This window comes from Saccopteryx bilineata, chromosome 9, assembly GCF_036850765.1.
Source record: "Saccopteryx bilineata isolate mSacBil1 chromosome 9, mSacBil1_pri_phased_curated, whole genome shotgun sequence".
In the NCBI taxonomy this organism is placed as follows: domain Eukaryota; kingdom Metazoa; phylum Chordata; class Mammalia; order Chiroptera; family Emballonuridae; genus Saccopteryx; species Saccopteryx bilineata.
In genome coordinates, this window is record NC_089498.1 from 65,271,514 (window position 1) to 65,297,039 (window position 25,526).

The 25,526-nt window shown below is 40.4% G+C and overlaps 1 long non-coding RNA gene across 1 annotated transcript; it reads left to right on the forward strand.

The window, feature by feature from the left end:
• Positions 1 to 1,264: 1,264 nt before the first annotated feature.
• Positions 1,265 to 19,986, forward strand: LOC136313151 (uncharacterized). Its single transcript, XR_010727104.1, has 3 exons — positions 1,265 to 1,371; positions 18,161 to 18,305; positions 19,114 to 19,986. It is a non-coding gene; the product is annotated as an uncharacterized lncRNA (long non-coding RNA).
• Positions 19,987 to 25,526: the final 5,540 nt, after the last annotated feature.

Below are 25,526 nucleotides of genomic sequence, written 5' to 3' on the forward strand. Positions count from 1 at the left end.
TATCTGAAATTATATGGTAAGGTCTACCACATAATTTACAGGAAACACAATTAATTTGGGGTGGGGGAGGGAAAGGAGGGGTTATCTCTATCTTAAGAGTGTAGGAGACTGCCATCTTGTGTCTTACCAAGTCTCAGGAGTATATTATTTTACATGTTTTATATTGTCACATTTATGAAGCACTTTGATTAGAGTGAGCAACATGACATAGAACTCAAAGCACTGCATTGCGTGTCAAAAGGCCCCATTTTCAGCCTGAACTTAGAGCCACATTAGCTAGGTGACATTGAACAAATCAACAGCTTTCTGATATTTTTATCTCTCTCATGAAATGAGGAAATAAAGGAGAATTTTAAAGAAAATTAAAAATATCTGCTTTTGGCCCTGGCCGGTTGGCTCAGTAGTAGAGCGTCGGCCTGGCGTGCAGGAGTCCGGGGCTCAATTCCAGGCCAGGGCACATAGGAGAAGCGCCCATCTGCTTCTCTACCCCTCCCCCCTCCTTCCTCTCTGTCTCTCTATTCCCCTCCCGCAGCCAAGGCTCCATTGGAGCAAAGTTGACCCGGGCAATGAGGATGGCTCTGTGGCCTCTGCCTCAGGCACTAGAATGGCTCTGGATGCAACAGAGTGATGCCCCAGAGGGGCAGAGCATCGCCCCCTGGTGGGCGTGCCGGGTGGATCCCAGTCGGGCGCATGCGGGAGTCTATCTGACTGCTTCCCCATTTCCAACCTCCGAGGAATACAAAAAAAGAAAAAGAAAAAGAAAAAGAAAAAGAAAAAAAAATCTGCTTTCTACTTGAGGAATGGAATCTATATTTATGAAATCAGATTTTTAAAAAATATTATTTTTTTATCTCCACAGTCTTGAAAATTTCTAAGAATATTTGCCCCTATGTAACATAAGAAAACTGAGATACAGAGAGATATATAGCTCACCTAACACCAAACTCCAAGAGAGCTCCTTTTCTCTTGTGTGATACTTTGTTGATGAGTCACTGACCTACATACATCTCACAGGCAGTACTGGCTCTTCCACGCTGGGAGCAGCACAGTAAAATTAGTGGGTTTGAACAGCTCGGTTCTCAGATTGCTCAGTTGGGAGCTGATATTTAGAATGATGGCTTAAAAACAATTCTGACCAAGCAAAGCATTAGTCAGCTTGGGAAAAACTTTATGGCTTGGGAGGAACATCTCAGGCAAGGAGGGGTAACAGTATATTCTATTCATTCCAGGAGGACCATTTGCACTGTCAGTCAGGGAATAATTTGTTTTGGACCCATTCAGAGAAAAGGGAAGCAGTGAGGGAAAGCGAACCAGACTGGGAGTTAGAAGACTTCACTTCTAGTCCAACTCTGACAAATAGTACAAGACAAAGTACGTATCCTTTCTGACCTTAACTTCTTTATCTATGAAATGGGAGGATAGGACTAGATGGTCTCCAAACTAGTAAGCTCAGACTTTACCAGATTCTTTCTCAAAGTACAAACTTTCTCCTGTGTCAGAGCAATGATTCAGAGGCTTCTCCTTAATTTTCAAAACAAGTCCTAAAGGATCAGAAGGATCTCTCTCTTCCTGGTACCCCTCTCCCCTGGCTCTGTGTTCTTTTTAGCTTGTAAGTAACCTTATCGAGTCCTGATTTGTATTATTGAAGGTGATAAAAGTTTCCCTTTTTTTTTGTGGTGGGTACTACTGTTCCAAGTCATTCATTTTAAGGTCTCTTATAGCACTATATACCTAGTGAGAGCTGCCTTGCCTTTGGTTTTTTTGGGTTTTTTTGTATTTTTCCGAAGTTGGAAATGGGGAGGCAGTCAGACAGACTCTCCCGCATGTGCCCAACTGGGATCCACCCGGCACGCCCACCAGGGGGCGATGCTCTGCCCTTCTTAGGGCGCTCTGCTGCAATCAAAGCCATTCTAGCGCCTGAGGCAGAGGCCACAGAGCCATCCTCAGCGCCCGGGCAATGGAGCCTTGGCTGCGGGAGGGGAAGAGAAAGAGAGAGGAAGGAGAGAGGGAGGGGTGGAGAAGCAGATGGGTGCCTCTCCTGTGTGCCCTGGCCCGGAATCCAACCCGGGACTCCTGCACACCACACTGACACTCTACCACTGAGCCAACTGGCCAGGGCTTGCCTTGCTTTTTGTTCAGTAGAATTGCATATCCAAGAAATTGCTCAATATTTCAAGTATTACTCTTAAATTTGAATGCTAATTCTTTAATAATTTCTTGTGTAACTTTCATGGGATGTTACTGATATGTAAAAATAGAATTCTATCCTTTAAATGTACAATTATTGGTTAACTATAACCTTTTTTTTTTTTTTTCATTTTCCGAAGCTGGAAACGGGGAGGCAGTCAGACAGACTCCCGCATGCGCCCGACCGGTATCCACCCGGCATGCCCACCAGAGGGCGATGCTCTGCCCATCTTGGGGCGTTGCTCTGCCGCAATCAGAGCCATTCTAGCACCTGAGGCAGAGGCCACAGAGCCATCCTCAGCACCCGGGCAAACTTTGCTCCAATGGAGCCTTGGCTGCGGGAGGGGAAGAGAGAGACAGAGAGGAAGGAGAGAGGGAGGGGTGGAGAAGTAGATGGGCGCTTCTCCTGTGTGCCCTGGCCGGGAATTGAACCTGGGACTTCTGCATGCCAGGTCGACGCTCTACCACTGAGCCAACCGGCCAGGGCCAACCTTTTTTTTCATTAAGGGAACGGCAACTTATATGTGTATACAATTACCTGTGCATATGAGTTAATATATGCATATACATTTTTCCTGTGCCATTATATATTTTATTGACTTAAAGAACTGAACAATTTATACATATATGCTGGTGCTCTAGTTGCAACTATCTCCTAGTTCTTTCTACTGTTTGCTTCTTATGAAGCCATCATACAGAGCTTTAAAGCTGAGAAGGTCCTTTGGGGTCATCTGTGATCCAACCTCTTAATTTACAGTTGAGAAAACTAAGGCCCAGGGAGGTTAAGGTGTCACTACCAAAGGACTGTCACAGCCAAAGGAAAGCTAGAACTGATGGGTCCTGCTTTCCAGTCCGATGATTGTTTCCCTGCTACAGCACAGTAATATTTTTAGTCATATAACATAATACCCTTATAGATTCATACAAATATAAACAGAAAAATTTATGTTGTGCTTACACTGTGTTATAGATAGACATAGAAATTTGGGTATAAATTTCCCTCATAAATGTCTCAGAAATGTGCATCTTAATGAATATTATTCATTGGTTGAAGAAAATATTGCTAGGTAAGTAGAAGATACGTGTCCTGTTTCTTTAGAAGCCTACTTCATGGCGTGCCAAGGGAATAACGTAGAAGTGCTGGTTAATAATTTATAGTATGCATTCATCTCGAGTCGTCTTTGACTAAAATATTAATTCTCCATTGATCATCATTTGCTTTCTGCCCAGGCAATACACAATGTGCAGATAGTATGATGAAAGGGTTTATTTCCTAGACTCATCAGGGTCCCCTGTGCTCTGCCAGTAATTTACTGACTTTATTTATTTGTGGTAATGAGCACACCCTGTAGAGGATGCCAGCTGCCAGGATTGTCTTGGGTGCTTTTTTTCTACATCAGGACAATGTCAAAAGCACAGCTGCTTTTCTGCTTTAGTATTTGCAGCATGTGCCTGCATTTTAAATACATTTTTAATGGAACAATGCGGGTGAATATAGAATATAGAAAGTCTCAGCCGAATTTCTATTAATAAAGTGAGTTTATTTAAATATTTATTAAGAAAGGTTTGGGAGGGTTGTGTGTACATGTTCTGAAAAACAACAGATTCTAAAAGATAGGACAAAGACTTGGTTTAGTGATTTAGAACTTTATAATTGTATAATGTTTATAGTTTTTATATATAGATGCATTTAATATAAGCATACATTTTGTATGTGTATGTATAATTTTTCATAAATTATCATTCAAGAGCTAGAAGCAACTTAGTATGTAAGCCATCCTTTACTACATGTGTTAAAAGAGAGAAACTTATTGTATTTTGATTTGCAAAAAGGAAGTCAATCTGCAAAACTTCTTTGTTTTCTGTGAAATGCAGTTTTGAATTTTTGTCTGAGAATGTTCTTTCAAATATGGGCATTTCAACTAAACTGTGAAGATTTGAGGGTAACCTAATTAAGGAGGAACTAGCCCTTCGGTTACTTCCTCATCTGGCCACTTGATCCTTCCCTTTTAGTCCTTGTTCCATGGTAGAGATTGAATGCATTCCTATCGACCAAAGGGCCCGATGAGCTGGTCCTTTTACCCTTCTTTCTGATTTTCATCTCTGCCTTTCTCTTTTTTTTTCAAATATAAACATTTTTACTTTTATCTTCTCTTACTACCTCTTTAAATTTTCTGTTATTTTACATAAACTCAAGAATATCAAGAACTCTTGACAAACCCAAGTTTGTGGGCTGAGCTGTGTGTGCATTACATACTTGTAGCTTCTCATAGATGATGAGCCAGTGATATGACAATTGTGGGACACTTGGTTGCTGATAACACACTTTGAAGACAATTGATTGATTCCTGTTATAATTGCTCCTACTCAGCTGGTGGCCTGGCTTTTCCAGAAGCTCCATGAGATAGATTTTTCTCTTTGGACAGGTGTTTATGCAATTTCTGCATATTGAGGGGGAAAAGACTTAGTAATTGTGTTCTACTCTTGAATATTGTAACTGTACTACTTGGCAAGTCATCGCTTTCTTTTTCTTTTCTTTTCACAGAGACGGAGAGAGAGTCAGAGAGAGGGATAGATAGGGACAGACAGGAACGGAGAGAGATGAGAAGCATCAATCATTAGTTTTTTGTTGTGACACTTTAGTTGTTCATTGATTGCTTTCTCATATGTGCCATGACCGTGGGCCTTCAGCAGACTGAGTAACCCCTTGCTTAAGCCAGTGACCTTGGGTCCAAGCTGGTGAGCTTTGCTCAAACCAAATGAGCCCGCACTCAAGCTGGCGACCTCAGGGTCTCGAACCTGGGTCCTCTGTATTCCAGTCCGACGCTCTATCCACTGCGCCACATCCTGGTCAGGCGCAAGTCATCATTTTCATATATCAGATATATATATCTCAAGATCTAGCAAGGAAATGAGAAACCACTTTAAGTATTTACAAGAGAAGAAATTAAATACAGGAATTGTTTTCACAGGTGATAGAGAAGCTAGAAGCAAAACAGGGGTTTATCAACAGAAAGCAAAGTGAAGGAGGCAGAGTTACAGGTAAGGTCCCAGGAGCCAAGGTCAGCTACCAGTCACTGGAACTGTGACAGCCTTATCCAGCAGGAGCCAAAGCCAGAGAGGAGGCCCACCAGTCACCTGAGAAGTCATCCTAGGGGGAGGGAGCTGTGGCCTCAGGTTTCTTCCCCCACCCCCATCTCCTCTACCATCCTATGCCAGTGCCTCCCGTTGTCCAATCACAGAGGACAGAAAGTGACACTGGAGCTCAGGAAAAGCAACAGCAGAGATCAGCTCTGCCTTACCCACAATGCAGACCAGAGTAGGATGGAGAGGGTGGGCACAACAGGAGGGAAAGGATGGATTATATAATGAATGGGTTGAGGACACTCACATAAAAGTCACCACTTAAACCTAACTGAGCTCTCTTGATCCCCAATACTGGCAAAATCTCATGTGGTTTAGGAATCCGAGGGGTCAGGAACCACAGACACTGAAGGTTGTCCAGAGCATGCCTGTGGCTCTTGAGTATCTGTCTAAGCTCTCTTCTCTTTGGGACTTTCTGGTTTTTCTCTTCCCACTCTCCCCTCACCACTACTTCCTTGCTTAAACTTTCCCTGAGGTCACTGGCCAGAATTATGTAGGTTTTCTGGGGGAAAACCTTTACTCTTCTTCAGCTGGCTCCCAGCCTTGGTTTAGGGTTACAATGATTAAGTCAAGAATGATGTCTGCAGAAGAGTTGCTCAAACCTAATAGGGGGATCAGGCCTTCACCCAACACCTGCACAGAAGGTTAACTCTGAGTGCTGTGGAGGGTTCTTTACACCATGTAACATCTCACGTTGTCATATATTTGAATCATTTTCAATATCTTTGCAGTCCCAACAAAATGTAGATTTCTTGAGAATAAAGACTTCCCTGTAGAACCTTATATCCCAGAACACAGTGCCACTCAAATCCTAGTTACTGGTAAGCCAATGTTTTTTTGTTTGTTTGTTTTTTACAGAGACAGAGTCAGAGAGAGGGATAGATAGGGACAGACAGACAGGAACGAAGAGAGATGAGAAGCATCAATCATTAGTTTTTTGTTGCGACACATTAGTTGTTTATTGATTGCTTTCTTATATGTGCCTTGACCGTGGGGCTGTAGCAGACTGAATAACCCCTTGCTTGAGCCAGCGACCTTGGGTCTAAGCTGGTGAGCTTTGCTCAAACTAGATGAGATGAGCCCGCGCTCAAGCTGGTGACCTTGGGGTCTCGAACCTGGGTCCTCTGCATCCCAGTCCGACGCTCTATCCACTACGCCACCGCCTGGTCAGGTGGTAAGCCAATGTTTTTGATTGAAAAAAAAGATTTCTGGATGGGGAAAAATAAGCTCTAGTTTCTGAGGTTTTGGGTAAGTTATATTAAGTCTCTGAGACTCATTTTAATGTTTTTAAGGCAGAATTTTGAAGAAAGAACTGCTTTTACGATCTGTGTTCAATCATATTAGGAGTAACTGGAGGGAGGGACAGCATCCTGCACACTGTCTTATACAAATAAGATGCTCAAAATATGTTTAAAAAAGAAAGGTCTGATTAAAACATTTTTAGTTTATTGATTTTTTAAATATTTATTTTATTGATTTTAGTGAAAGGAAGGGAGAGAGAGGGAAAGACAGGGTTGGGCAAATAAGTTTGTGATCTGTATTTTCTGGTTTCGCTCACTTTGTCAAAGATGGTCGCTGCTCACGTGGTGATGCTCTCACAAGACACAGCTAATTGCCTTTCATGCTTGGGAAGGGGCTTGGTTATGCTAATGTGTGCTGGGGGAGGACTTTTGCACCAAACAGTTTTAAAAGGAGGAGCTAGGAGGCCATTTTGGGGGAGAGACCACGTTGTTGCAGAGAGGAGGAGACCACGTTGTTCCAGGGGAGAGAGGCCACGTGGTTGGAGGAGAGGAGGCAGTCAAGATGTCCGGGTGCTGAAGGAGAAGCCAGTTTGTGCAGAGAGGTGAAGGGAGATGGGGAACCAGAGGGGATAAGACTAGTGGAGGCCTTTGATTCTAGGAAAACTTGGATGTGTCAGTAGCTTTATGAACGCTGAATGAGTGGCTTTTGGAGCCCAGTATGTTTGTGTTTACTCACTTGCCGAGTGTGAGCTAGCAATAAAGGTAATGGCCCACCAGTTCTTGGCTTTGTTGATTCATTATAATCTGTCCGGATTAAATGCAAACCTGCAAGGGCCAGGTGGCTGTGGTGATGGCTGTGGCTACTGGCTTTACAGACAGGAACATCAATCTGTTCCTGTATGTGCCCTGACCAGGGATTGAACCAGCAACACCTGCACTTCGGGATGATGCTCTAAACCAGCCAAGGTATCAGGCCAGGGCCTGACTGAAAAATTGAAAGCAAGATTAGCCAAACTGCAATGTGGACAAGCTTTTAAAATATTTACATTCTTTTAAAAATTTCTATTAAAAAATAAATATATATTTAGGGGAAATTTCAAAATGAATATGAAATGATAAAATATCCCCTAATTTTTGTGAGCAGTATATATATATAGTAGTAATGAGGTCAGGAATCACTTATCAGGAATTACAAACTGAAATGCCTATTAGGAATCAAGCAAGTAATGAAAAATGAACCTGGTTAAAACAAAAGAGAATAGTGGGGACTATGGAGAACTGGAGATTATTGGAGAAAACTTTGAATGTTCTCTCCACATTTATTAGCTAATATTCTGTCCTAGCCAATTGTCATATGGAAGAATGATAACTATATTGTCAAAATATCTAGATATGTGTGTGAAATCCCTATATATTTGTGGCTAGATTCGCTACATAAGGTATTCTACTAAATACAGTGCATACATCAAAAAATAATTCATTATAGACTTCCAGGTGTTAACAATATTTATAATTCCTAATAAAGTACTTATTTATCATGCTTTGAGAATTAGCTCATGATTTTGGAGCCCTAATTTTCTCCATCTTCCTTTCCAATTTTAACTGGAATACTTTATCAGTACAACTTTCTGTTGTACTTGGTTTAGTTGCAGAGGTAACCACAAGGCAGAAAAGAGTGCTTTTAGCTAATTGTTGAATTTTGAATTTCTGTTGACAAAAGTACTGAGTAGCTGCTTTTTCAGATTATCTTCTACAATAAACATTTTAAAAAACCCACATGAATGATAACAGATCTTCAATCAATGAATACATTATCAAGAAATGTGCTTACTATATAAAGGCTGTAAAGATTATAGATATGCTTGTGTTTAGAGGTGATCAGCTCAGATCAGTACAACACACTGTTGGCAAGGTCGGGCTTGTGAGTTCTTGTGGCCAAACAACCAGTTAGTTTCATACACAGAAATCCTCTGTGTTCCAGAACAGAGTAATGGCTCAAGCAGAGCCACTTGAGTTTCATAAGACCCATTTCAATTTGCAGTTGATTTGATGTTATTTGATGTGGAAGGGAGCTAATAAAGGTACAAAATGAGTCATTTTCCAGCATGATATAACTAGAATTGGTTCTTGGCCCAGAAAGACATGAGTCAGTTTAGTCCTGACTCAGTTCCCAGTCTGATGCACTGTGACTCACTTCCCTATGTGATGTCATGTTTGTTCCTTGTTCGGTTTGACCTCCTTGCTGTTTTATTGCATTAAGGTTGATTTTTTAAAGAATAAAATGAGAATATTGTAGAAAAATATGAAATACTCCAACAAATACATAACCAGACTAATAAAAAAAGACTTGATTTTCTCACGAGCCTGAAGGAGTAATTAAGCTTTAAAGGCTTGTATTGTTCCCATTTATGAGGATTGTTAATTTCCAAATAGCCTAGCTATTAGCCAACATTTGATTGAAAACATTTTGCATGTAAAAAAAGAAAAATTGGTATAACAACAATTCACTTATTTGGTAGATATATTTATAAAAGTCAGCTGCATTTGAAAAAACCTAACAATAGATGGTCAGATTAAAGAGGATGCATGGATTGATCTTTATAAAAAGATACATTAATTTATGTACATAAAATAAACCAAAAAATGAAACATTTACTATGAAAACAATGAATATTTTTAGGATATGTAGAATTTTTAGAAATATTATAAAATTGTTTTTAAAATCTTATGTCAAGTCCTGATCTGTGGTGGCACAATGGGTAAAGCATTGACCTGGAATATTGAGGTTGCCGGTTCAAAATCCCGGGCTTGCCTAGTCAAGGCACATATGGGAGTTGATGCTTCCTGATCCTCCCCTTTTCTCTCTATTTCCTATCTCTAAAATGAATAAATAAAATCTAAAAAAATCCAAAACAAAACAAAAAGTTGATAAAATCTTATGTCTATTGTAAATGAAGTTCAGTGTTTATGGCTATGTTGAATATTAAGTTTGGAAGCTTGGAGAGAAACAACTGAAGTATCTCAGACACTCTATGTTGAAAAGGATTAACTTTGGTGTTTTCCCCAAATCAGACCAAACCCTTTTACCCTCAGTAGATAATTATCCTGAGAAAGTCATCTTGGATGAATCATCTCTGTCAGAGGGACTAGCTGCATAATTCCTGCTAAGAGAACTCTTCTGAGGTTGGGGCTGCCTCAGAGACCACTTTGTTTGTTCTTCAACTTCTTTACTCATAGCCCATCATAACAATGTTTTTATCTATCTTGTAGATGAATGCCTTTCAAAGTTTTATATTCGTACGACTCACTAGGGGATCTTGTTAAAACTCAGATTCTGATCCCATAGAACTGGGGTACTACTTAAGAGTTTACATTTATAGTAAGCTCTTTGGTGATGCCAATAAAGCCAATCCATACACCACCTTTTCAGTAGCAAGACTGTAGGAAAGGTGCTTGGCTGCTTAACTATTATCCATTTCCTCCTCCCCCTTTTCTTTTTTTAAAATTTTTATTTATTTATTTATTCATTTTAGAGAGGAGAGAGAGAGGGGGAGAGAGAGACACAGGGGGGAGGAGCTGGAAGCATCAACTCCCATATGTGCCTTGACCAGGCAAGCCCAGGGTTTTGAACCGGCAAGCTCAGCATTTCCAGGTCGACGCTTTATCCACTGCACCACCACAGGTCAGGCCGGCTCCTCCTCCCCCTTTTCTAATAACAGAGGTCTTTATATAAATATTCACTCCTATCCATACACAGATTATGTGCTTTGGGGGAACCTGAACATACTCCCAGCTCTCGTGACAGGGGTACCAACTGGCTTAAACCAATCAGTCTTTTTTTAAAGATTTTAATCATTTTAGAGAGGAGAGAGAGAGAGAGAGAGAGAGAGAGCAAGAAGCATCAACTCCCATATGTGCCTTGACCAGGCAAGCCAAGCCAGGGTTTTGAACCAGTAACCTCAGTGTTCCAGGTTGACACTTTATCCATTGTGCCACCACAGGTCAGGCAAACCAATCAGTCTTTCAATGCTATTTCAACTGAATCTTGAACAGTAGCTGACAGGTAGCAGGTACTCAACAAATATTTGTTGAGTGAATATTGAATTGATGTGAGCATAGATATGTGACATAAGCTTATCTAATTAAGATGAATTTCAGGACACTGGCTTGAACTGTTGATCTGGAAGCTTGTTCTGCCATTGGATGTGAATATTTAAGGCTTGACTAGCAGTATTCCTACAGCTATTAAGGGAGTCTGCCTTAGAATAAAGCTGATATGGGGAAGGCAGACCAAAGAGATAGAAAGAAATGCACTATTGATAACTTTATCAAAACAAAAAAAATTTTTAATTGATTTTAGAGAGGAAGGGAGAGAGAGAGAGATTGATTTGTTGGTCCACTTATTCATGCATTTATTGGTTGATTCCTTTATGTTCCTTGACTGGGGATTGAACCCACAAACTTGGGACACTGAGATGATGCTCCAACCAACAGAAATATTGGCTAGGGCAAATCCCCTTCAATTTTAAAGCCAGTTTTAGTTGGATTTTTTCTTACAACATAAATAATCATAATTGACAATGGCAAAATGTTTATTCTATTCTACGGACAGCCTATTTTGGTGCAATGTGGGTACCTTCATGGGTCACTGTGGTCAGAAAACTCCAGGGTGAGAAGGGCATTTTACAACATCCTGTGGTATGGATTTAGAAACAGGCTTTATTCAAGAAATTTACAAAGAAAGTGTCAGCAGGAAGAGCAGAAATCTGCGATCTCAACTTCTCATTGATCCAAGGAAAGGCATCTATTGGGATATGGATATATGTTCCAGGAGAAGCGCCCTGACTCCTCATTGCTTTCCATATGGGAGTGAGAGAACAACTTATCAGTGGGGAAATAAACAGATACTGGGCCACCAGGGAGCCTAAGTTAGGTGTTAGATGTTCTCAAGAGTTAGTTATCCAGGAAAGCCAGTTTTGCAGTTCCCGGAGATTTGAGGCCTGCAGAGATATCAGTAGCTTGTTTGGCTTGTGGGTGGAGTAGGGGGTGGGAAGCCACCAGTCCTGTAGGAAGTTGTTTAGGAAGCCCATTCTCTGGGAGAATAGGGAGGCTCCTGCTCCGATTGGCCTGTCCAGGTCACCTAAAGTGACCTCGAGTCACTTCTAGACAATTTTGCTTGTTAAGCACATTAACTTAAACCCTTGACCTAGCCAGTCCTTTAAAATCCTTCCCATGCTTTCTCACTGCCTTCAGGATAAAGTCCAAGGAGTTTGTTTTCCAAAACCGGCACCATCTGTTCTAACCTTACTCTTTAGTCTTATGTCACCCCCTACATGTTAGCACAAACTCCAGCTCTACCTGACAACGTGCTATGCTTCAAGCATTTCATATATCATCACTTCTCAGGGACTGGAAGACTCCTGTACCATGCCTCTTCCTGGAATGCATCTTGCTGAACTCTGCTCACTAAATTTCCTCATGATCAAAGCCAGCTCTTCCTTTAAATTTCAGCTCAACTATGACTCTCTCTGGGAAACATTCCCAGATCTTTAATCCCCATACCTAGCACAATTAATCATTGCTTCTTTGGAGTTCTCCTAGCACTGGGTTCACACTGCTAGTTACACTTATCACCTTGTTAAGCAACATATCCATGGCCTCCCCCGGATTACCAGGTCCCCTGAGCATAGAGATCTTGTGTTATTTGTCTTCAAAGTTTAAGCCCTACTGGGCTGCTCTCCACGGGACTGATCCCGCTGGCCCCACTGTGGGATCCTGCCCTTTATTCTCCTCAGGGAGCATGCCAGAAAGCCAAAATTCACTGAGAAGTTGTACAGGCCTTTCCCTGGTGATGAAAGAATCTAAAAATGGAGGAAGTGCAGGCCATCCGAACGCTGGACTTTGTACCCAAGCTGGAGAGGACCTAACAAGTTTGGGAGAGAGCATTCGAAAGATGGGAAGCTTCACTTTTCAAACAAATTTCCAAAAGGTCCATGGGATCACAGAAGGTGATCTAGTATATAAAACAAGCAGTATAATATTTTTAAAATAAGTATTTTCCCCTTTTTTGACCTTTTCTTAATATGATTGTACTGCTATTAACTTTATTATGAAAGCCTAATATCCAAGATACTAGGAAACACTCCCAGAAACAGCTGTGAATGTGGTTATCAATTTGCCCCCAACATTAGGGCACAGAGGGCAGGATTTCTATTTCAGCAGCCGTGGCCTTGTTCTCATTAGAGTACTAATGACAGGCACTTATATTAGACCACACAGAGTTAAGGGAAATAGTTGGTTCCTTCATTTTCATTAGGTCAATGAACTTCAGAGAAGAGTTGCAACTATACACCTTATCCTCTATGGATTTTTAGAACGACAGTGTAATGTCCAGAATGATAAGAACCAGCAGGTCTCATGGTTTTTCTGCATATTTATTCAGTCACCTCAGGACACACCTAAAAGCAGGCTGATGCCAAAGTACACGGGCCATTGGGTGTGAGCCTGCCGGAAGCAGAGACGAGGAGGCCCTAATGGAGCAGTTGGCACGAGGACAGTCTGCAGGCCCAGTCTGGCCTGCAGAGCAGCTGCACATGTTCCTGGGACCAGAGCCAGCTGGTGGCTCATGGCAACGGTTTCTGGGTCCTGGCTGCATCCCAAGACCAGCCCAAGAGCCTTAGCCCTGACCTGGCAGTGGCTTTGTTCTGGCTCTAAGCTGAAGTTTGACTCCCTGAGCCAGAAGGTGAAGACAGGCCCTGACCCAGGCCCTCGTCTGGGCCTGACAGGCAGCCTGCTGTGGGTGGGGCTAGGGGCCGGTGGGAAGGGCCAGTCCTCCAGGGTTAACCAGGGTCACCCTCAGGACTTGTGTCGAGTTCCTGCCCTCTCTGGGGCTCCAGGGGGGCACTTCAGTGTTGTTACAGTGCACTGGGATCTGAATTGGTATAGAGATCACAAGGAATGGAGCAGAAGTTTTGGGGAGACCCCCCCCCCCGCCCCGAACCTGACCAATTTAGGAATACTCAGAGGCAGCTCAAGGATGGGATTTCAAAACTAGCCTTGGTATTGCAAGAGTGTCACCGAAAACCAGTGTCTACTGAACAGGATATCAAGAAACCCACAAAATTCTCAAAATAAAAGGGATTTTATTTAATCTCTGTTAGAACCTTTCACAGACATTCTGAGTTAAAAAAAAAAATCAATGCTTTCAGTCTCCTTCAAGTGTGGCTAAAACATCTTTAGAATATTTTAGTATCTATTGATCGGAATGGGCAATCTAGGTAAAAGCAGAGTGCTTGCTGTGCAAATAAAGCTTCCGGACGAGTCCCCGGTCGGGCTTCCTCCCTGAGCAGATTGCCATCCCAAGCCCCTTCCAGGTGGAACTCTAAAATCTGCTGTAAAATATAGTCTTTATTTGCATGCCTCCCCCCATAATGTTTCAGTCTAATTCTCCCAGATTAAGAGAAACACAATAAAGGGAATTTTTTTTTTCAGTGCTTCCCTTTTCACAAACTCTTTTTTTGGAAACCACAGCCTCGGATCCCAGCAGAGGTTCCTAGGGGGCTTTAAGAACATCAATCAGTTTCGCAGCTGGAGGCTGAGGCTTTCCTCAGGGAAGACTTTTTACATAAAACAGATTGTACTTTGTCCTTGCCAGGGCAGACAAAGGTTTAAATTAAATATGCAGCAAGCTGCAGTTGGCTGCTTGCCACAGCCTGTGGGGTGGGGGTAGGGAGTTGGGAAAGGAAGACAGTGTCCCTACTCTCCTTCCTTTCTCTGTAGTTTTCTCTGTAGTTGTCTCTGCTTCCTGTTTCTGTTTTTCCAGTAGAAAGAGCCTGGAGTCACTTAGCCTCCTGGGACCTCAGTTTCCTCTCCTATGCAATGAAGAGTTTCAGATGATCTGTGAAGGTCTCTCCCCATATAATTTAACTTTCTAAATTATTTCCAAATTCAGCTGCACGGAGTTCTGATAAATGCCCTAAGCATCATCTATATGAATAATGGATGCTCACTGTTCCCGGGGTGACTGGCTCCTTTTCCCACAGACCCCAGGGTCCAGAGAGGCCTGGGGAGTGGCAAATGACCACATCTCTCAGTCTTAGGGACTAATAGTGGTAGAAATGGTCATGAATTGAAGAGAATGAGCCCTCAAAAGAGGGGCAGGCTCTGCCCAACTCAGCCCAAGCCAGTGTTCTCCCTTGGGAATATGGTTCAATGAGATGCCAGTTCTTTTTTTAATATGAAAGTTCTAAATTTTTAAATATTGGCAGCTTATTAAAAAAACAACAATGATCTTGTGGCTCCCATATAATAGACAAGTAGGTCTGAGAATTGAATTCAACTGGAAGAGGGTCAGCTTGCCAGGTTCATGGACCTTAAGAAGTTTTGCCCCCTATCCCACAGAGCTGTTAAAAGTGTGTTGTAACCTATGGCAAAGTACTTTAGACTTGAACAGTAGAACCTTAATAGGTTGTTCAATCAGATTTTTCAATATTTAGAAATATTCTACTAGAAGTTAAGTTTCTTTCTTTCTTTCTTTTTTTTTTTTTTTTTGTATTTTTCTGAAGCTGGAAACGGGGAGAGTCAGATAGATTCCCGCATGCGCCCTACTGGGATCCACCCGGCACGCCCACCAGGGGCGAAGCTCTGCCCACCAGGGGGCGATGCTCTGCCCCGACCAGAGCCACTCTAGCGCCTGGGGCAGCAGTGCGGGAGGGGAAGAGAGAGAGAGAGAGGAAGGGGGGGAGTGGAGAAGCAAATGGGCGCTTCTCCTTATGTGCCCTGGCCGGGAATCGAACCCGGGTCTCCCGCACGCCAGGCCGACGCTCTACCGCTGAGCCAACTGGCCAGGGCCTGAAGTGAAGTTTCAAGAAAATAACTTTAGCCATATATAGGTTCTCGATCAACTGTTGGATTGGGAGTTAATAGTTTTGTTCTTCTATTGGTTCAAAATAATTTCTAATATAAATTTTTTTTTTTTTTTTTTACAGAGACAGAGAGTCAGGGAGAGGGATAGTTAGGGACAGACAGACAGAAACAAAGAGAGATGAAAAGCATCAATCATTAGTTTTTTGTTCCGACACCTTAGTTGTACATTGATTGTTTTCTCATATGTGCCTTGACCGCGGGCCTTCAGCAGACCAACTAACCCCTTGCTTAAGCCATTGACCTTGGGTCCAAGCTGGTGAGCTTTGCTCAAACCAGATGAGCCCATGCTCAAGCTGGCGACCTCAGTGTCTTGAACCTGGGTCCTCTGCATCCCAGTCCAATGCTCTATATCCACAGTGCCACTGCCTGGTCAGGCTCTAATATTAATCTTTTCTTTTTTTTTTTTTCATTTTTCTGAAGCTGGAAACAGGGAGAGACAGTCAGACAGACTCCCGCATGCGCCCGACCAGGATCCACCTGGCACGCCCACCAGGGGCGACGCTCTGCCCACCAGGGGGCGATGCTCTGCCCATCCTGGGCGTCGCCATATTGCGACCAGAGCCACTCTAGCGCCTGGGGCAGAGGCCACAGAGCCATCCCCAGCGCCCAGGCCATCTTTGCTCCAATGGAGCCTTGGCTGCGGGAGGGGAAGAGAGAGACAGAGAGGAAAGTGCGGCGGAGGGGTGGAGAAGCAAATGGGCGCTTCTCCTGTGTGCCCTGGCCAGGAATCGAACCCGGGTCCTCCGCACGCTAGGCCGACGCTCTACTGCTGAGCCAACCGGCCAGGGCTAATATTAATCTTGATGTTAAATTTGATTTCATGCTATAAGCCTTTTGGGAAAAGTAAGCTATAATGTACTATGTATTTAAATTTCAAAATTCCATTTTGCATTCTGTAATAATGGTGACGTTTTATGTTATTATTAGCATATAAATGGAAAATATTTTAGTACATAATTAAATATTAAAGATTTACATAATATGTTGATATGCATTTTAGCTAATATTTCTGCTAGATACATGTGCATTCTACAACGCTACATTACAATATTAAGTCCACAAAAGACAAGCAACTGGAGAGAAGTTTTGTTCTCTTTATACAAAAATATTAGGCATAGTATTTTTATCTTGAGAGAAAAAATAAAGTGGAAGTGAAATTTAATCCTTGAAAACATTCACTTTAGAGGCTAGGTTACTTCTTTTGCTATTTTAGCTGTATAAGAAATGCTAATTTCAATATAAGGAATGTATATGACATATTATAATTGTTCTAAATTTATTCAAATGATGTACAAGTAACAAAGAGGCACAGATAACGTATTGGGAAGATTAAATGATTTCTATCTTAAAATGCCTTAATTTTACAAGTAAAATAATTGAAGTGTTACCTAAATATAAAAGCATTTCCTTTTACATGGATAGATAATAATTCTCTATTTTCAGGTTTCTTTCCTTGATCTTATTAAATTAAAAAAAATACTTTATTTTTCTCTTTTCCTTTAGAGTTTGTTTCATTTTCTTCTTCTGTATTTAAGCTTTTTATCTAATGTATATAGTAAGTTTATTGGATTTGATTAATTTATAGTTTCTGACTTATAATTTAAAAATATACAGTAGTACCTTGAGATACAAATTTAATTCGTTCTATAACCGGGCTCATAAGTCAGTCAACTCGTATATCAAACTGCCGATACTGGACCAATGCGCCAACTTGCCAACTAGTGGCAGCTTCCCAAATCACGACTTGTATCTCGGAATTTTGCTCGGATCTCGAACAAAAATACGAACCGAGTCGCAGCTCTCGTATCTTAAAAAATTCGTATGTTGGTCTGTTTGTATCTCAAGGTACCACTGTATTTTACGTTGTTAAGCTTTCACTTATAAAACATATTGAAGAATACAGGTAAATAGTTTCCCTATATGCAGGGCACTGTGTGAACTTTTTACCAAATGAGATGAAACAGGCACAATCAAAATGGACCCGGCCAGGGTCAGGACAAACATCGGCTGTAAACCACTGTTCCAGGCTTACTGGTTCTTCTTAGCAACAAGTTGCTACTGTGCCATTATTATCACTAGGATAATTACAGAATGGAAAACACTGGAACATTTGGTTATTACTTGGGATAACCACCCACTAACTTCCACAATAGACCAACTCTGAAATCAAAAGGGCTTTTACATAACAAAAATTTATTTCTTGCTCACACAAAATGATGTAGTCAGTCAACAAGCGTTCTCTTCCACTCAGAGACCCCGGGTTTTTACATCTTGTGATGTTGCCATAGTAACCCATGTCTTCCAAAGTCATTGCACAAGGGATGAAAGAGTTGGAGGAGTCCCACTGGATCCACTGATCAGTGACATTTCTGCTCACCTTTCACAGGCCAGAACTAGACACACGTCACCAGCCTAACTGTACAAAAGAGTAGCAAATGAAGGGGAGCACATCAGTTGGCGACTCTACAGCCCAAGTACAAATAGTGATTTCTATCTCACATCACACATTTATTTAACTGATGGTGCTGCTGACTCATGGCCTGATTCTATGACCTTCGCTTCTCTAATCAGCTCTATCATACTCTCTCCAATCTATTTTTGGATCAGATGTACAGGAAGAACAATCTGATTAGCTTGTTTATCATCTCTGTCTGTTTGAGCAGAGGCTTCGCTGAAAGTCATCTGAACCACACCGGCCAGTCTAGACCGACTGCTTGATTATGTGACCACACCTGCTTTAGCCATCTGTGGAAAGGTGTTTTGGAAAAAACTACATTGGAATTTGAAGATAAAATAAAAAAATACAAGGTATGGCAAAAGTAGGTTTATAGTTATATGTGAAACAGTTTATTCATGTATTGTTATTTATAAATTATTGTATTATTTTTCATATGAACAACTGTAAACCTACTTTTTCCCCACCCTGTAAATTTAGCAGAATTATTTTGAACAGTAAAAACTTAAAAACATATCTAATGATGTCTTCATTGTTGTTAAATTGTTACAATATCATAATAATTACAAAAACAAAATTTGTCAAGGTTTTGTAAAAGAACTACAGCTTAATTTTTTCAAGCCATCCAAGTAATATTAAGTAAGAGTAGTTGTCATGTCATCTTACAAATTAAGGTGCACAAAAATGTAATTATCTTCATTTTTTTTCAGTAGCTGAATTTAATTTCTATTATGTCTCCATTCCATTGAGTAGAAAAACCTAATTTTGTTAAATTTCAGGCCCCTAAATATGTGTCCAAGTTTGCATCTAAGATTCAAGGGGTTTTGTAGTATCACAGTAGTCAAAGGAGTATAATCCTACCCTCTGTGTACATCACTCCTGCCTTTCATGAATTACTGATTGTGGTAGAGATCATCACTTGTCCACAGGTAACTGATTTTTCTTTTTTGAGTCGAAAAACCACCTTATTTTTATCTGGGCACAAGACTGCCCACCAAATGACTAGATTTCCTAGGCTTTCCTGAAGCTAGGTATAGACGTGTGCCTAAGTGCTGGCCAATGTGTGGCAAATGCTTATAAATATGTCAACTTCTGGGTCATGCCCTTAAGGGATGTCTTCTGGCCGTAAGCTATCTACATTCCTTTTTCTCTTTATTCTAGGCTAAATGAAGATATGGTAATGTTTCTGTGAAGGCATGAATGCAATATTCTGGGGAGCAGCGGAGCAATAAGACAGAAGAAACCTGGGCTCCTGGATAACCTTGTGGAGAAGAACAACTCTAGCTCCCAGGATGATTTCTATAACGCTAAACTTCTATGTGATAGAACTGAGTGTACTTTATTTTTCCTTAAGTCAGAAGCGGGGAGGCAGAAAGACAGACTCCCACATGCGCCTCAACTAGGATCCACCTGGCATGCCCCCTATGGGGCGATGCTTTGCCCATTTGGAGCTGTTGCTCTGTTGCTTAGTAACTGAACTATTTTAGAACTTAAGGCAGGCCATGGGGCCATCCTCAATGCCTGGGGCCAACTTGCTTTAACCAAGCCGTGGCTGCAGGAGGGGAAGAGAAAGAGTGGGAGAGAAGAGAGGGAGGGGTGGAGAAGCAGATGGATGCTTCTCTTGTGTGCCCTGACTGGGAATCGAACCCAGGACTTCTACACGCCAGGGTGATACTCTACCACTGAGCCAACTGGCCAAAGCCTTGAGTGTTCTATCTTAAGATTGTTATTTTGGTCTCTGAAAGCAGCCGAACCAGTATCTTAAAGGGTACCGCTACTTTCTGAGGTAACTTCTGCTGTGTCCTTCTTCATTTCTGATTGCCAAGAGTCTTCTGTCTGTGTCTCTCCTTACTTGCTCATGTTTCTCTGTGTGCTGTAATATTCTAATGTTTACTCCCCAAATGCATTTTAAGAAGCTCTGCTTCTGTTTGTCTTGCATTCCTAGCATCATTCTGCTGCCATCACGGCACTTTGAAATTTGGGGAACTCTGTGGGACTTTTATCGAAGCATCTGCCTAGACATACCATGCAGATTTTCTATCTACTTCTGTACAGCTGAACACAAGAATCTAGAGAGTTCTACAGCTGTTAGATGCCACCTAGACAAAAGGTAGGATATTATGCTCTAGAATCCCCAAACATATCTGGGCATTCTGTTTTTCCTCCCTCTGACCAGAGGGCTCAGATTAAGATCAGACTCAAGGTCCTTTCTCAAGAGCCCAGATCTCCTTACTCTTCCTTATCAGACAAATCCTGTTGAGTCTTGAGAGCAGAGGAAGCTCTGTTCTGACACATCAGGTTTTCCTTCTAAGCCTTTTGACTTAATACCTGGGCCTACACTTTAAAAATAATTGTTTTCTGGATTCTCTGATGTCATTGATTCTCTGAGGCAGTGAAAGCAGACCACCTCATAAGAGGGAGGGTAGCGATAACTAGAATAATGTAGGTAGTTGGAAGTGTCTCTTTATATTTCAATATTTCATTTGTCATTTAACTAGCAGCCAATATTGCCAAACACTTGCCTTCTAGGAGTTTCTTCAGTCAATAAATAAGAATTACTGTCATAGTGCAGTGGAAAGTTCACTGGATTGAGATTTAGGTTTGTGTTCTAGTTTTAGTTTTTGCGTCTTTTTTGGAAGCAGAGCTTCTATGTCAATAGTAAAGTACAATTCCAAGTGTTTGTCTTTTTTACCTCTGGACTTTGATTCTGTTGACTTTGTAACATTGGGAAGCTGACCTAGATTTCATGCTTCAATTTTCAGTCTGTATTCCCATAGCATTTTGTATTTCAGATACAGAGAATATATTGTGGAATAATAATAATAGTTAATATTTAAATAGCATTTCTAAAGTGCCAAGTATAATTCCTAGTGCTTTACATATACTAATTCATTTGTGACTCATTTATTAGGTAGATACGGATATGTAATCCAAAGTAAAGCTAAGATTTAAATCTACACAATCTGGCCTGAAGGTCTGTGCTCTTAATCATTAAGCTGAACAATCTCTTTTCACCTCATATTTCCCTGTTTAAGCATATTGCAAATAATTATTGATCTCAGGACTTAAAAATCATGACAGATATAACAAATAATTATTTGAGATACAGAGTTCATATTAGCACATGAAGTTACACATGTATATGTTTATATATACTTGTATTTACTCTCTAGCTTAATATATAAGTAAACATGTTATATATATATATTTTTATTTAGAAATTAAATTTAATCGGGTGACATTGATCAATAAGAGCATATAGGTTTCAGGTAAACATCTCTATAGCATTCAAACCGTTGATTGTGTTGTGTGTCCATCACCCAAAGTCAACTCATTTTATGTCACCATATATTTGTCCCTCTTTACTCCCCTCCCTGCTGTAACCACTTGACTTTTATCTATGTCCATCAGTCTGTCTTACATCCCATCTATGTATAAAATCATATAATTCTTAGCTTTTTCTGATTTACTTATTTTACTCAGTATAATATTCTCAAGGTCCATCCAGGTTGTTGTAAATGGCAATATGTCATCATTTCTTATGGCTGAGTAGTATTCCATTGTATATATGTACCACATCTTCTTTATCTAATCCTCTATCGAGGGACACTTTGGTTCTTTCCATGTCTTGGCCACTGTGAATAACGCTGTGATGAATATGGGTGTGTATGCGTCTTTATATACCAATGCTTTTGAGTTTTGAGGGTAGATTTCTTGTAGAGGGATTGCTGGGTCATATGGTAATTCTAGTTTTAATTTTTTAAGGAATCACTATACTGTCTTCCATAATGACTGTACCAGTTTATATTCTCACCAGCAGTGAGTGAGGATTCCTTCTTCTCCACAGCTTCCCTAACACTTGTTATCACCTGTCTTGTTGATAATAGCTAATCTAACAGGTGTGAGGTGGTATCTCATTGTAGTTTTGATTTGCATTTCTCTAATAGCTAGCAAAGATGAGCATCTTTTCAGATATCTATTTGTTGTTTGTATGTCTTCATGGGAGAAGTGTTTATTCAGTCTATTATTTCTCTAATAAGAGGAAATAATTTGAAGGAAATAAATGAGAAATAAATTGTAATTATTGGAATACTTTTCTAGTTTAATGATTTATTAGTACCATCTTTCAAATTTACTTTCAAAAGTAAATTATCGCTCAACTCAGCCTAAATTATCCCAAATTTCACATATGCTGAAGAATAACTGAATGGATACTCATATTAGTTATTTAAATTATTAAGCTATTAATTTTTATAAAGTGAAAAATAAATACATTTACTTTATTTAAATTGCTTCCTTTTAAAATGTGTTTAGATTAGGAATTAATACAAGCAACTCAGTTTTAGTTCCAACTTAGAAGAAACAATTCAATATTAACTAATAAGTAAGGGTTTCCTTAGGTTTTTTTGAGTTTTGTTCATTAAAAGTATTTGTATCTGGGCCAAACTGTGTAACTGAAATATAATCACATAATAAAACTTTATCCCCATCTAGTGTCAGTAAAGATCATTGCAATACAGTACCTTTTTTTTCCCTCTTTTTTGTCTTTCTTCCTTGGGCAGCTTCCTTCTATATCTGTGTTGATATTAACCAGCACTTCCAGGTAGTACTATTTGATTCCTTTACCAGCAATCATTAATTCTGTAGAATATTATATAATATTTTGATTTCAGAGAAATTCTTTTTATGACATTTATCACTTCCAAGCATGGTTGATTTTATGGGAGTGTAGACTACAAGAATTTTCATCAAAATTAGAGACAGTGTCTAAATCCTTGTAATGTGCTGATCTCTAAATTTACCTTGACATTAGTTTCAGGATGTTAAACATGGAAAAATATTCATAATACCCTGCTCACAAAAACTAGGGGATGAGGGAACGTCCAGTACTTTCCGTCTTTTGTATAGTACATTTCACCAATGAAATAAAAGTTGGTTTTGCATCTCATTAGCATAAACAACTTTCTTTGACTTGTTTCCTTTTCTGATGTTCCTGTTTAATAAAAAAAATCAAATGCTTTTGTTTATCGCTTCATATTCATTTTGAAATATCCTCTAATTTTTGTGAGCAGTATATATATTTAAATTATTATGAACTATTTTAGACATTCAGAAGAATATCAAGAATAATAATATATTTAGGTAGCAACTCCCCATAGTAGTTATCTATTGTTATATAACAAATTGCCTCAAAATGTAGTAGCTTAAACAGCAAACATTTATTATCTTACAGTTTGTAAAGGCCAGGAATCAAGGAGTGGTAGAGCTGGGAAGTTTCAGTTCAGGGTCTTTCATGAGGTTGTGGGCAAGCTGTAGGCTAAAGCTACAGTCATATCAAATCCCAGTGGGGGCTGTTGAATCTGTTCCAAGCTCATTCATGTTATTGGCAGGTTTCATTTTCTTGTTGGTTGCTGGCCAGAGGCTCAGTTCTTCTACAAGTAAGCCTCTTCATTGGACTTGCTTCCTCCCAGAGCAAGAGAGAAAAGGGGACCATGATGAAGAGAGAGACACGGGGCGGGGGGCGGGGGGGAAGAGGAGAGGGAAGCTACAGTTGTTTTTTAGAACCTAATCTCAGATATAACTTTTCAGTTCTACCATGTTAGTGGTCACACAACTGGTACCATGTGGCAGGGACTACACAAGGCTGTGAATAACTGGAGAATGCAGTAACAGGAGCCATCTTGAAGTCTGGCTACCACACCCACCATCTGGCTTTACAAAATAGTAGCATTTTGTACCATTTGTGTAACTGCCTCAGAGAATGAGTTTAGTCCAGGGCTTAACTTACAGATATACAAATGGGAAACAACTTTTTTTCCAAAATGGCATTCTACCACCCTGTGCTAAATCTCTTTTCCTCGCTGTGATAGACGTCTCTGGTACATCTTACAGCTTTTTATTCACATTTAGCTGTTAAAAGAGTCCCATTTCCAGATATGAAAAAGCTTATATGCAACTTACATCTTATGCTCTTAATTCTTCTTACTTCCGACTCAGTAAGAAGGAAGGAGATCGACCTTCTTTCAATAATTTTTCTGACTCTTTCTTGCCTCTTACCTGCTTTCTAACTATTCTAGCATAGAGTCCTGCATATGGATTAAAGAGAAGCAAAAAACTTTGTACTGTATTTCGTAGTGTTATATAAAGTCATCTCTTGGCTAATGTTGGCTGGCCTTCATTCCCTTTAAGCATCCAAGAACAGGTGTATCAGGTGAGCATGGAGATTATTTGAACCTATGAATGGGACTTCATACTGTTCAAGTCATTCTCCAGTCAGTTGCTTGAAGTTTGTTCTCAGCTTTTGCCCACATCTTCGAGGCTTCATCCTACATGGCCTCTTCTTGCCGGGGATCCTTGGCCTCAGGAAGCAGTGGTCCTGGATGTCAGGGTTTCTTTAAGATGGCACATGCCTAGCCTATCTTTTACATCCCTGAAGGTCTTTTTTGTCAGTGGGAAAACATCATGTATTATTTTCCTGCCAAAAGCTTACCCATCTAATCAGTCCTCTCTCTCTACCCGATAACTGTATGCTGCTCCCACCAGTCTCCTGCCTTTGGAATTCTCTAGATTGTCTCTAGAAAAACTTGACTTAAATCCAGGCTGAAGGCAATTGATAAGGCTCCAACAACAATAACTATGTCTCAATTTCAATGATATTAAAAAGTGAAAATATAAACATCACAGAAACAACAAAATTGCTTCCCTGGGGAAGAACAGATCAACGCCTTAGCATTAAGCCTTTAGGCTTCAAAAACTATATCTAGGTAGAAAACAAAAGTATACAATAATGTTAGAAGAAAATGTAAATTATTGGAGAGGTTCCTCCATTTACTCATATGTCCACATTAAAAGTATAGTACACACGTTAGCAAAAGGTCACATCCTCATACATCTCAATGACATCATGGCTAGCCCAAGCTTATCGAAATCAGGAGCTTAATGTTTTTCACCACAATAACCCCATTCCTAGCATAGTTCCAGGTGTAGAGTATGTGTGTTAGTTTGCTGGGACTGCCATAACAAGATACCACAGACTGGGTGGCTTAAACACCAGAAATTTATTTTCCCATAGCTCTGGAGGTCAGAAGTCAAAGATCAAGGTGCCAGCGAGGTCGGTTTCTGGTGAGACCTTTCTTCCTGACATAAATGTCTGCCTTCTTACTATGTCCTCACATGGCCTTTCTTCTGTGTGTGCACGGAGAAAGAGAGCTCTAGTTTCTTTTCTTATAAGGACACTACACCTATTGGAGCTTGACCTTACTTAGCTCTAATTGTCTCCTTAAAGGGCCTTATCTCTAAAACAGTCACATTAGAGGTTAGGTTTTCCTCATATGAATTTTGCGTGGGAGTCAGGGAGACATAATTTAGTCCCTAAGAGCATAGCTTCAATATATATTTATTAAATTAACATCATAATTTAGTCCCTAAGAGCATAGCTTCAATATATATTTATTAAATTAACATCATTATAACCAGTGTGCAGCAGGAATTTTTAAAACATGCAATACTTGACTAGTCAGGGCACTGACCTTTTTCCCTAGATTGTCTAATGACAACAGCCAACACAATAGCCA